The 13547-nt window shown below is 35.2% G+C and overlaps 1 long non-coding RNA gene across 5 annotated transcripts; it reads right to left on the bottom strand.

The window, feature by feature from the left end:
- Window positions 1-5104: 5104 nt before the first annotated feature.
- Window positions 5105-8374, bottom strand: LOC113355337. Of its 5 annotated transcripts, none has more exons than XR_003362366.1 (3): window positions 8082-8374; window positions 6658-7371; window positions 5105-6565 (listed from the first exon to the last, which is right to left on the bottom strand). It is a non-coding gene; the product is annotated as an uncharacterized LOC113355337 (long non-coding RNA). The 5 variants fall into 5 exon arrangements; XR_003362364.1 differs by having other exon boundaries at window positions 5105-6911; window positions 7002-7371; XR_003362363.1 differs by having other exon boundaries at window positions 5105-7201; window positions 7294-7371.
- Between the last annotated feature and the right edge of the window lie 5173 nt (window positions 8375-13547).

Genomic DNA, 13547 nt, shown 5'->3' with positions numbered 1-13547 from the left:
TTATGTTTTACCGTGAAGGCTCCATTGTGTGTCTTATGTTGAGCACGATACAACTAAGTCGATTTTTCTTATTGGCTTTGTTGGTTGTTCCATAAGATGCTATATGTTGAGCATTATGAACTAAATTAATCATCTTGGTTGGTTATTTAGTTATTTGCTCTGAAAGTCTTCTTTTGTCGAGCAAATCCTTTGACAATCAAATTGATTACTTTTGTGATTAGTTTGGTTGTTTGTATTCCAATTAGATTAATTATAAGTTCTCTTGCAATTAGTCTAGTTGAGTTTTCATATATTCCACAAGTTCTTGTGTTGAGTATATGAACGGCTATACTAATCATGTTCTATTGGTTGATGTAGTCGTATATTCCGTAAGGTTTTTCCTTATGTTGAGTATGTGAACGATTAAGTTAGTCGTCTCCGTATGATTACCTTAGTCGTAGCTCCGTAAGTTTACTTATGTTGAGCACCTTCAATTAAATTGATCACTTTTGTGGTTTGATTTAGTTGCGTATTCCAATTGAATTAATCATGGGTTTTCTTGTGATTAATTTGGTTGAGTTTTGGATATAGAAAATCATTTCTATGGTTTTTTGGTATCTAATTTAAAAATCCTTATTTTCTTTCGAAATTAAGGTCTCTCTTGTTGTTCTTTCGGGAATGACATCAAATGGGGGAGAGTTCTTTTGAACTTGTGCTTAATGGTAATATCTTGCGGGGTATGCGGCTGTGGAATTTTATAGGGGTTATCTTTTATCTTAAAACTCCTTGATGAATGCATCTAGCTTCGGCTTTATGATTGCATCTAAATTAAGTTGGTATGTATTTTTCTTTTAGTCTATGAAATGTCTCTTGTGGAAATTTCATTATGATCCCGTTCTTGTACCTTTGCCAATTTTATTGACAAAAAGGGGGAGAAATATTGTAGTTCACACTACAAATACATATGGTTTTTGGATTATTGTGTAAGGGGGAGTGGTTTCCACAATCGAGATGGAGTATTGACTAAGGGGGAGTGATTCATATCACCATAGTATTATTGTTAAAGTCGTGATACAGTTGAAATCGAGAATATCGATTTCTCTCATTGTTATAGCTACGGATCTTCAACAACGGTGATGCTAAACTTACAACCTTTGGGATCATTGGAGTACTTGGAAGGACGAATATTTCAGGGAACGTTGAAGATTAGATTATGGAATAGGAGCCACTAAAGTTTATCTTTTTTGTATTTCATATATATTAATAGTTTTGTCACTAAAATTGACAAAGGTGGAGATTGTTAGATCATAGCTCGGTCGACCTCGCATGCGTTGCTATCTCAAGCATGTTTGTCAATGTTAGTGATCAAAACTATGAGTCTTGATTTCTAGCCTACATAGCTAAGTCAAGGACTAGGATAGAAAAGTGTAGTTGAGCTCAAGGACTTCATGGTGATTCATCATACAACGACTACTCAAGAAACCGTGGAACTTTATCAACAAAAGGTATGTGGAGACTTGAATTTATCTATCACTCAAAAGTCTATCTCTTATATCTCCTACTTCTTATGAGACAAAAGTCGTATGATATATAGACCGGATCATACACATTTGATATTTCGATCCGAGTATATCTCGCCTATCTATATCTCGAAATTATGTGTTGGTAAAGCGTTTCGCTTTGATTAAATTTATCTTCACCTAGTGACGAAAGTCATGAAAAGTTTCAATTACTTTGATAATTGCTCTAACGCGAAACGGTCTGTGAATAACGGCTATATAACGTCCTCTGAGAATGTATCAATGATTTGAATGAGAGTTTAGATTACATAACCATGTATTCCTTAATCCGAAGTTTTCGAACTTTGTTGATTGAGAGAAACCGGAGGAATTGGCTTTGCCAAGTCCACGAACTCAGTCCGCGAACTGACGGAAGTTCTTGTACAGAGAATTTCTACTGGGATTTTCCAAAAACTCGTTTGCGTGTAAGTCCGCGAACCTAGTCCGCGTACTGGCGAAAGTCTCTTTGCCGAGATTTTCTGCTGAGTTTGGAAAACTCCACCGGTTATCTTAAGTCCGCGAACTTGTTTGTGAGCTTAAGTGGTTATGATCTAAAGATGTGCTCTGAACATGAAACTTAAATTACTAAGGAATGCTTTATGCAAACCGTGGCTATAAAGTTCATAAGCCGATTCAATCGAATCGAATCATCTTTGTTTCAATTGTGTCTTGTGTAGTTACATAAGATCTCATAGCAATTGAACAACTCTCTAACTAGTTCATTTGAGTCAATTGAACTAGTTATGGTGAAGAAGAACAAGGTTAATATGAAATGATCATATGGTTAACCTTTTGGGTTACTATGTTGAACCAACATACACGTACACGTTTGGGCATGGTTTTCACAAACCCAGTAAACGTCTACCCAAGTGTGTGTGACAAGCTAAGTTTTCGATCTAACGGTTGAGAAATATTAGCTTGAAACTAAATCAGGTTTTCATCTAACGGTGAATATGGATTTCTTTGTAACTAAGAAAAAACCCTGATTTGAAGGCTATATAAAGGAGACATCTAGCATTGTGCAAAACTAATCCCCACACGTCTGTGTGATACTAGTGCGCTCGCTAGAGTCGATTCTCCTTTAACCTTTGGTTTTCTTCTCTAAACCAGGTTAACGACTTAAAGACTTCATTGGGATTGTGAATCCAGACCGATACTACTTTTATCGTAGTTGTGTGATCTGATCTTGCATCTTCTATCGTACGAGTATGATCTTTGATTGGCTTGAGATCGTGAGAGTTCTCCGATAGGCAAGATAAAGCAGTCACAAACATCTTCGTCCCAATGTTTGTGATTCCTCGACAAACCGCCTGTGTAGTCATGAAGGATTGTAGAGAGGTGATTGATTAATCTAGGTTGTTCTTCAGGAATATAAGACCGGATTATCAATTGGTTCCTGTTCACCTTGATTTCATATCTTAAGACACAAAACCTAGGGTTTATCTGTGGGAGAGAGATTTATCCTTTGATAGACTTTTCTATGTGAGACAGATTTGTTTATTATCAAGTATACGATTTTGGGTTGCAGCAACTCTTGGTTGTGGGTGAGATCAGTTAAGGGAATCAAGTGCTCAATCACTACGCCAAAAACAGCCAATTTGGGACGCATATATGCGTTGCAATGAATTTAACCAACGATACCTCCGTTGGTAATATGGCGTAGCTAATATTTGTGCAACGCAAAAACTGTTGCAAATTAATTTATGCAACCTATATAAAGTTGGTCAACTGGTGTAGCAACGTTTTGTTTTGCAGTTTGAGCGACGGATTCTCAAATTTGTGCAACGTTTACATTAATTCAGGCGACGTATTACACTAATTTGCGCAACATTTATATACGTTGGAAAACCAATCAGACGATAATTCCGGCAGGTTTCTGCACCTGAATATGTATTCTGCACCTCCATATACAATTGTAGATCAACTAGAATACCCAATTTTTCATATGAACATATGGTAAACCAATAATATTCTCTCTTCCAACATAGATTACATACACATAACTTATACTCTCTATAAGAGATCAGAAATATAGCAAATGCTTTATTGAACTTGTACAATTAAAGGAGACGACTAATATATCGTAGGACTTGAAGATAATCTTGGAGTTGCAGAGCTGAATTATGACTGATTTAACATTTTCTGAACTTGTTGGGATTCAACCTGTTGCAGGATTTAGCCAGCCCAAACTTCTATTGCAGTGGCACCTGGAAATAGGAGAATACATATGGTCAGCATATATAAAATACTCAAAACTGATACGAGTTAAAGATACACAATACAAGTTCAAACTTACTCAAGATCACACTTCAGTAGTTTACTTCTTTTTTCAAATTGTCCCCAAGATAACGAGTAAACTAAAAAGTAAGGGTTAACCATTGACCCAATGTGTGCTATGAACCAAATCCCTATTGATGTAGACATCACCTGCATACATAAGTTTCTGACTACTACTAGGATCTGTCAGTCTTGCCTAACAGACCCCTTGGACATAATCATTGGTACCCATTAACTCAGCGTTGGCATGGTGGCTAACATCCAACGCATAGGACATACCTAAACATTTCAAGCATCCAATTATAAGTTAAGTTTAGACAAAATCCAAAAAAAAATGTAAGACGTATGTTGTACATTTAGGCAAGGTTAGTTGACATCTCCTACCTAATATTAAAAGTAGTGGGGAAATCAGGCAACTACACAGAAAATTTTGAAGTCATAATTTAAGAGTTAACGTACAGGAAGAAATCTCCGAGCATGATAACATATATAAGACGTCCGCGAAATACATAGCTGTCTGACAACAAAGGGGATTCAAAAGCACTGTTGCAAACACCCAAGGCCAGACCCATCATATGTGAAACGTCGGCAAGCTTTTAGTTCCAACTATATAAAGATCATGTACAAGATCACAATGATAACAGCAAAATGTACAAAATGACATGGGATCAAGGCAAGCAAACTAAACTACCCACGTACCCGTGATATACAATATCATAAGCTTAAAAATTATACTAACTTTTAAAGCTTCCAAGCTTGCTGTAAGCTCTGCCGGAGGTTTACTGCAAGAACTTCTTTTCGTACTCTGTTGGGGGAGGAAAACAAAACAAAACGGGATGAGCGCATGCCCAGTAGGGGTTACGAAAATAATATGCCGATAGTTAAGCAATCAAAATGTAAATCAAAATAAAGAAGTTGAATTTTTGGGTATACTTGAGGCAAGTCTCTCTTAAACATGGCAAAATCTCGCATTTACTACAAAACTGGAGTTTTCATTAAGGCAAGTTAGTCCAAGATGCCAAGAGAGTTTTCAAAGAAACAATATTGCAGCCACATTCATGTTGGTAAGAGTAAATCAAGGAAATGTTTTACTGCCCATTTCTTCATTTTTGCTAAAGCTTGTGTGGGAAATCAAAGATAGCAGCAAATGAAATAGAACGACATCACTATGAAGTTGAAACTGTCAATTCCATTTTAAGAAGAATTTTAGAATTTGTATGAATAAGCCACCAAACACACAGTAGAGATGTTAAGATTTTTATCACAAAAAATGAAATACTGACCATAATGTAAAGTATGCTGTATAAGTGGCTACATAAACCCATTTGGAAAGTGGTCCAGTAAACCAAAATAGAACTTCATTTCCTTTCTTTTGTCACAAGATAGATCCTTTACTTTCTTTTTGAAATAAAATCAACCAGCTATTAAGACAGGGAACCAATGAAGTTTGGAAAAACTCGTACTCAAGTAGATAAATCATGAGTAAAAGAGTCAAATTAAGAAATCATCGTCAGATCAAACCAAAAAATACAGTTCTACATATTTTGGTTGGTATGAAATCAATAAAAACCAAAGTATATAATGGTCGCAACAGATAAACTTGAGGAGGTAGTTGTTTGAACAAAAATAGTAATGACCCTATAAAACCAATCACCGAGAGAGACCGTCAGTGTTAAGGACTGAAAAGCTTTCACGAAATCGAAGAAATGAGTTCATACCAAATCATATATAATTATTAGTATAAATATGAAAATAAAATTCAATTATTCAAGTTCACTCTCAGCAACAAAGACATTGATTTAGTGGGAATTCCCACTTCACACGACTACCACTTCCTAAACAAGTGGAACAACTCTTATTTTATAGCCACTTCGTCAAGTGGTTGTGGGATAGAAACGTGAACATTAATTCATCGAGCTTGTAGGATTGTAAGAGTCGTCTATGATATGAATCCAAACTGTCGTTGCATTAAGAAGAAGTGGAGTGTTCTAACCAATCACCGAGAGAGACCGTCAGTGTTAAAGACTGAAAAGCTTTCACAAAACCGAAGAAATGAGTTCATACCAAATCATATATAATTATTAGTATAAATATGAAAATAAAATTCAATTATTCAAGTTCACTCTCGGCAACAAAGACATTGATTTAGTGGGAATTCCCACTTCACACGACTACCACTTCCTAAACAAGTGGAACAACTCTTATTTTATAGCCACTTCGTCAAGTGGTTGTGGGATAGAAACGTGAACATTAATTCATCGAGCTTGAGGATTGTAAGAGTCGTCTATGATATGAATCCAAACTGTCGTTGCATTGAGAAGAAGTGGAGTGTTCTAACAGATGTGAATAGCATGTCTTAAGATATCCTATTCAGATCAAAACTATTGGAAGCACTAAAATATGAGACAGTATCAAAACTGTACAAAGGGAAGGACACATACCAAGCTGTTGCAAGAAGCATCTTTCTTTCGAACTACAGGGCCAGTTGCCATCCAGCACGATATCATTTGTTTCCAGACTTTTTGTAAATATATGGGTACTCCTTACTCATGCTTTAAAATTAGATCACCCTTCCTCTTGTCATACCTAAAAAGAATAACATTTTCGTTCCGAATAATGCAAGTGTCATTGTCGACCATGAAATGCTAACGAAAGCGATAAGTGTCTCCCCACATTGCAGTATGTATCGCAGTTGGGGGATCCTATCAGGGAGGCGCTGAACTATTAGCTCCATTCTTTAGCTAAGAAATCTGCATAAACGTTATCTCCCCATATATGTGAGAAAACCAAAAAATTTAAGAAAAGCAAGTTCTCGAAAGTCGTTGCACATAAACCCTTTAACCTGATTATCCATTTCCCCAACGAGTATTTTTGATAGTGGCTTGCTGTAGTGGTGTGCAAGAGCCATTGAATCTTATTGGTTGAGACACCACCAGACCCTCTTCAGTGGTGGTACACAAGCCTCCCATATTCTTGCAAAATCCACATGATGTTGCTACCTTGGGATAGCATATTCTTAAGCATCTTCTAAAGAAACATCCCGGTAGCTGTTACCATTTCAGCAAATATTGTGACTCATATGAATGGCCATAGGAACTGAACAAATCAAAGCATTTACGGGGGATTAAGATTCAAGTTGTCTAGCTGCCCATTATCTGAAAATCATGTCTAACTAAGAAAACATACATTCTATACATTGATAAGTCTATTTCTTGGAATGTGGAAAGATGGTTGGAATCCCAGACTTGGACAGAGGAGGCTCAGGTTCGACTCTCCCGAGCTTCATTTTTTTCTTGCTCAAAAAAAAAAAGATAAGTCTATTTCTTGGATGCAGTTCATCAAACTTCCAGTTGAATTCAAAATAAATCCAATGATTCCTAAGACTCCTACATACAAAGGATTATGCCTACATTTAATTTACAGGTGAAATAGCAAACACATAACACAATTACTTTGAAGCATTTCAACAAACATTTACCCTGCAACTCGACTACTGCATAATATGTACCCTCACTGACTCCCTGCCTTATTTTTCTCTATTCTTATTCTTTTTTACCTGATAACAAGAAATAAACCACAGACATGTAAATGATGACTAAACTGTTAAAAAATAATTGGACAAAGGCAAATTCATAACCTGGTGAGGTTTTATAAGAAAAAGCGGGGCTACAGCCAGGTTTAGTCAACCTGTGCTTCCGCCCCTGCTAAAAACTATGGACCCTCAGACAACTTCTACTGATTCAACACCTAAATCCTACAAAATTTCTACTGATTCAAAGTAGGAGCAACCTTAGTCAGACTAGAACCTGACCGTTTGCTTCAAAACTTAACATTGAGAGCAAATTCATTCACTTTTACTTCAACGAACCATTAAATTGAAAGCAAAACACAGCCAGGCCTTAAAATTTTATATAATACAAAAAAAAAAAAAAAAAAAAAAAAAAAACTTAACACTGAGAGCAAATTCATTCACTTTTACTTCAACAAACCATTAAATTGAAAGCAAAACACAGCCAGGCCTTAAAATTTTATATGATACAAAAAAAAAAATCTATACAAAGTAAAACCCCTAACTCCAAACAACTACAAAAATACATTCAACTGAAATCTAAATACACCCCATGCTTTAAAATTACATAATGTAAAAAATGAACACCAATACATGCAGTAAGACTCCAACTTCACAGAGTTAGGTCAAACAATAGATCAAAAGATAACCAACAAATTCAAAATTAAACAACACTAGTAGTAGATAATAGTTTATACCTGATGATAATCAACAAAGCCATCAGCTATTAGATGAATTGATTTTGGTTTTTAGGTACAAAATTGATTTTCTAGGTTTAGGAATTTTTTAAGATATTAGAGAACAGATCGAGTTTTCTGGGTTTTGATTACTGAAAGAACGATTTTGATTTGGTTAGAAAAGCTAAAAAGATCGCTGGGTTTCGATTTTGAGAGAAAAATTGGGTTTGATTCGTTTTTTTTTTCCGGAAGAAAAACTCTCTGAGATGAGAACGAAAATATTTGACGAAAACAAGAGAGGCCGAGGGAAAGAATATTTGGTGAACCATATTTAAGATCTTCGAAAAAAGAAAAATAATACTCCCTCGGTTCTTTTTTAATAGGCCAGTTTCTATAAATAAAAGTTTCAAAAAAATAGGCCAGTTTCCTAATTGGAAAAATCAAATGTTATTTTAATTTTTTGGGACCACTTTTCTCTTAACTTCTTTTGATGACAAGTGTCATGTGGACCACTTCACTTTACTTCTTTTGCTAACAAGTGTCATGGGGACCATTTCACTTCACTTCTTTTATTGACAAGTGTCATGAGGACCACTTTCAATGATTAGTTCTCTTAATTTCCTTAAATTTCGCTAAAAACAAAACTGGCCTATTAAAAAAGAACGGAGGGAGTAATAAAAAAGAATATCCGCGATTAAAAAGACATGACTACTAAAAGCCCAGGGAAATATTTGATATTAAATGAATGCCATTGATGTACAACGTTTTTACTCGTTTCACAGATGTTGGTCTATTAATTTCATTTAATTTTACCAATATTACTTATTTTGTGCAACGGATATTGAAGTTGCACTGTGCATCGTCAATATCCGTTGCACATCCCCGAAATTGATATGTTGCAAAATGCAGGATATGGTATAGTGAGTATTCTGCTGGGATCAGAGGCGTAGGAGTACAATTGTACCTTGGACCGGTGGGAGACTGATTGGGGTTCAACTATAGTCCAGTCCGAAGTTAGCTTGGAATAGGCTAGTGTCTGTAGCGGCTTAATACAGTGTGTATTCAATCTGGACTAGGTTCCGGGGTTTTTCTGCATTTGTGGTTTCCTCGTTAACAAAACTTCTGGTGCCTGTGTTATTTCTTTTCCGCATTATATTTTATATAATTTAAATAATACAGGTTGTGCGTTCGTGATCATCAATTGGAAATCCAACCTTTGGTTGTTGATTGATATTGATTGATCCTTGGACATTGGTCTTTGGTACCGTCCAAGTTATTCCTTGTATTTGATAAAGACTCGCTATTTATTTTAGCTTGAGTAAAAATCAAATCAAGAGAGAGATAATAACTCCTTGAGATACTTTTATCTAGATTGAGTCTGACTGTCTAGTTGATTCTCTAGCAAAGTATTTCGGAGTTAGTCCATACAGATTGCTAAGAGAAATATTGGGTGGTGTTATTAGAACCCCGCTTTTTCACTCCTTACGTAGCACCGAGGCCTTTTAGATTAAAACCGCACACTTCTTATCCCAAGGTGGTCAAGTAGGGACAACATTGGTGCTATGTGGTCGGTCCCATAGTAGGTTCCTATGGTCAATGAAGATCTTAACATTGTTCACTGAAATAAGGAAGATACAGAAAGGTAATACCATTACAAAGGATCGATAAAGATATCTTTGTAAACTAAAAAAACATATCGAATAATGTTTTTTCTGGGGAAGAAATATGTAAAAATTAATTCCTTCATGACTGGATTGAGGATACAACTCGAGAAAGGAGAGGGATAGTATGGGAGAATGTCAAGGCGGAAAATGCTAGAAAGAATTTGTGGAGTGGAGAATAAAAATATCTATCGGATTTTCATTTACTTTTGTAATAATAAGAAGGGTAAACTTGATATTAATGAATATATATTTAATATTCATATGTCGTAAAATGCATAACTAAATAAAAATTATGCTCGTGCCGTTACGGCGCGGGTTAAGCCCTAGTCTTATAATAAGATATCCATTCACCTTTTTTATTTTGAAACTTGACTTAAAAAAATTTATCCCATTCATCAGTTCCATTTTGCATCTTCTAAAATAGCTTAATTAGTAAAGCTTTTATTAGAGCATAGCTCGGTTGAACCCACCAAGCATTGATATGTCAAGATTAGTTGTCATATTTTAGTGAACCAAAACTCATTTAAAGAGTCGCTTGATTATTTACTAGAGTCAACTTCGTATAGGTTAGCTTGAAAGTATTAGGATATGAGACATTACAAGTATTACGTGAAGACTTGAAGAAAGTGAAGAAGTAAGGAGATACAACGACGACATCATCCTTCCACTTGAGGTTAGTAATATTTGACTTGAACTGTTTCATTACCTAACGTATATTTCAAGTCGTGCATATTGAAAACATATTTGACTTGAACTTTGATTGCACCTAGTTTGTTTATGCTTGAGAATCTTCTCTTCTGATATAAGATTCACTCAAACTAGATCGAAGTTTCAACGGGGATATTTAGAATGTTTGTCGATCTAAAGACGTCTTGTGATAATCCATTATTAACAGACTCCGCTCGGTGTGTGATTGGTCACAAGATATTCAAGTTGATTGTGTGCAGGTGTTTATTGAAGATCTAAGAAGATTCGAAGACAAAGAAGATTTCTGATTTGGGTTCATAATCTTTGGTATGCACAATACTTGTTTCGGCTGGAAAAGGATCCAACTATAATCGGTTTATCTTTGTGATAGATTTGATTGATTAGTTGTGTAGATCGGCATCAATACAATTCTTTGTGATTAAAAGTATTGATTGCAAAATTTAGATACAATTACTTTGGTAGTTGTTATTGGATATATCTAAGGACCTGACAAAGGAGTTTATTGGGATAAACGGAATAGCCTTTTGTCAAAATCATATCACTTGGTTGAAAATATTTGTTACCGAACAGATTTGTTGTTCCTTTACTGTTTGGAATATGAACCAAAGGAATTGTTCCAAGTGCGTGACTTATTACAAGTTGGAGGCGCAGGGATACAGACGTAACTAGGTGAACTATAGGTTTAGTTTCTTGGTCTCATCTATACGAAGTTGGTTTAGATTTTGTATAACGGCTTAATCCTGAGAGTATTCAATTCTGGACAAGGTCTCAGGTTTTTCTGCATTTGCGGTTTCCTCCTTAACAAAATCTTGCCGTGCCATTTACTTTTAATTTCTGCATTATAATTGTTTTATTATAATTAAAGTAAATTGCACTTTGTAAGTTAACAGGGGCACTAGATACTAATCCCATTGTTTTCGGTTATTTCCGTACCTTTTATCAAGTGATCACTTTGTTTTTGTATTGTGTCGATTCCATATCCATAGACAATCACACAAAGTGTATTAGTTTTCCCCACCTGCCTTTGATATTTAATTCACGAGTTATGACAGTTCGGACTAACCCTATATCAAGTGGATACTGTGTTGAAATATTCCTTGAGTGATTGTATCTCCAATAGGTTTATACGCAGTGGGTCTTGTATAGGTTGTGATCAAAATAAAATATTGTGGTGTATTTGGGTACTCTCTTCTTTTCAATTGGTATCAGAGCAGGAAAACACGAAAAGATCTAACAATCTGTGTTTGGTGTGATCCAACCTATAAGAATGAACTCGATTTCTCATGAATCGCCTTCAATTAACGTACCGCTAAGATTTGACGGAACAAACTATCTATGGTGGAAATCTGCTATGAGATCTTTTCTTCAATCACGAGACTTTAATACATGGATATTAGTCGTCGATGGTTACATTCGTCCAAAGATAGAAAATTCGGAAACTGACAGTTTAAACGCTTAGTAGATTTTTCAAACGAAGAAAAGGCTCTTGCAAAGCAGAATTCAAATGGTTTGAATGCTATAATACATGTTGTAAGTCGTGATATACAACATCGTGTATCAACATGTCAAACTTCGAAAGAAGCTTGGGATAATCTTCAGATCGTATTCGAAGGAAACACATCATAGAAAGAAGCTAGACTTCAAACTCTTACATCCAATTGGGAAAACCTTCAAATGGATGACAAAGACACTTTTGAAGAGTTTCATATTAAACACTCTGAGATAATTAATGCTTCTTTGTCTCTTGGAAAGACTATTTCTGAAAAGAATATAGTGTGCAAAATTCTCAGATCGTTGTCATCTAGATACGATTCTAAGAAGCATGCAATCATAGAAGCAAATGATCTTTCAACACTCTCACGAAGCACACTCGTTGGAAATTTAAAGATCTTTGATCATGAATCACAGTCTATTCAAACAAAAGCAATCGCTTTTAAAGCTACAAAAGTTCTGAAAACTCCAATGGAGAGGAATAGACAGATGGATGATTCAGATGAACTGATTGCTGAAAATTCTGATGATGAAATTGAACAATCATTATCATTGATTACTAGACAGTTTTGAGATCTCTTAAAGAAAAGAAATAAGAGATTCATAAAGGATACTCGTCATTCTTCTCGTCCAATATCAGCCTCAATGCTTCAAGTGTAAAGGGTTTGGTCATATTGCTAAAGACTGTCCCAATCTTAAGAAATACACTAGAGGCAAGGCTCTGGCTGTAACTCTAGATGAGATCTCTGATTCATATGATTCTGAAGAAGAGGAAACAACTAATATTGCATTAGTTGTCAATCTTATTTCTTCCTCCTCCATTAGTGATTTACCCATTTTAAAAATGGACATGTCTTCTGATGTTATTAAATCATCTAATGGTAAAGGGAAAAATAAAACAAGATGCAAAAACTGTCTCAAAAACAGAATTGCTAAAAGTTGCATATGCAACCCTAGTCAATCTCAAGATACTTCGTTAGTTCGAGGTAACAAAAAGAGAGTTTCTCATACGATACTAGATCAAGGACACTCTGGTTGTTCAAATTTCCATAATGAGAGAAAATATCATACTAATACCACCTGATCGGTATTCGAATTCTTTCCTCACCATGTATGCCAAATTTTGAGTGAGGAAGAAGAAAAATCAAGGTACTTATGTGAAGATTATGGAAACAAAATCTAGTATTTGAAAATACTTAAGATATTCGTATTTATAGGAATATTATATTTTCAGAAGTATGAAAATTATAAAAAGATCAGTCTCCTTCTTTGGTCATTCCTTGTCCGAACTATGAGTCTGGATCCAATGTCATCTCTTGATAAGATGCTAGATCAGAAAGATCACTTTAAGAATAAGTCTGCATCTTCTCTTGATATAGAGAAATCAAAGAGCAAAATCAAAAAGAGAGATTGGCTTAGCAAGAAGGAAAGAGAGAATATGTTGAAGAAAGATCAGTGTATTGAAGCATTGACACACTTCTGTGTTCAATCAAAGACCGAATTACATGTTCTTGTAGAATCCTTCACGAAAAATTTTCAATTGCAAGAAATTCTGGTCAAACAACAAGGTTATCTACTTGAAGAATTTCACAAGTTGAAGACTGAAATAATCTACCTTCCTCTA

The sequence above is a fragment of the Papaver somniferum genome, chromosome 3 (assembly GCF_003573695.1).
Source record: "Papaver somniferum cultivar HN1 chromosome 3, ASM357369v1, whole genome shotgun sequence".
In the NCBI taxonomy this organism is placed as follows: domain Eukaryota; kingdom Viridiplantae; phylum Streptophyta; class Magnoliopsida; order Ranunculales; family Papaveraceae; genus Papaver; species Papaver somniferum.
The sequence above is the reverse complement of the archived record's forward strand: the minus strand, read 5'-3'. Positions and strand labels throughout refer to the sequence as shown.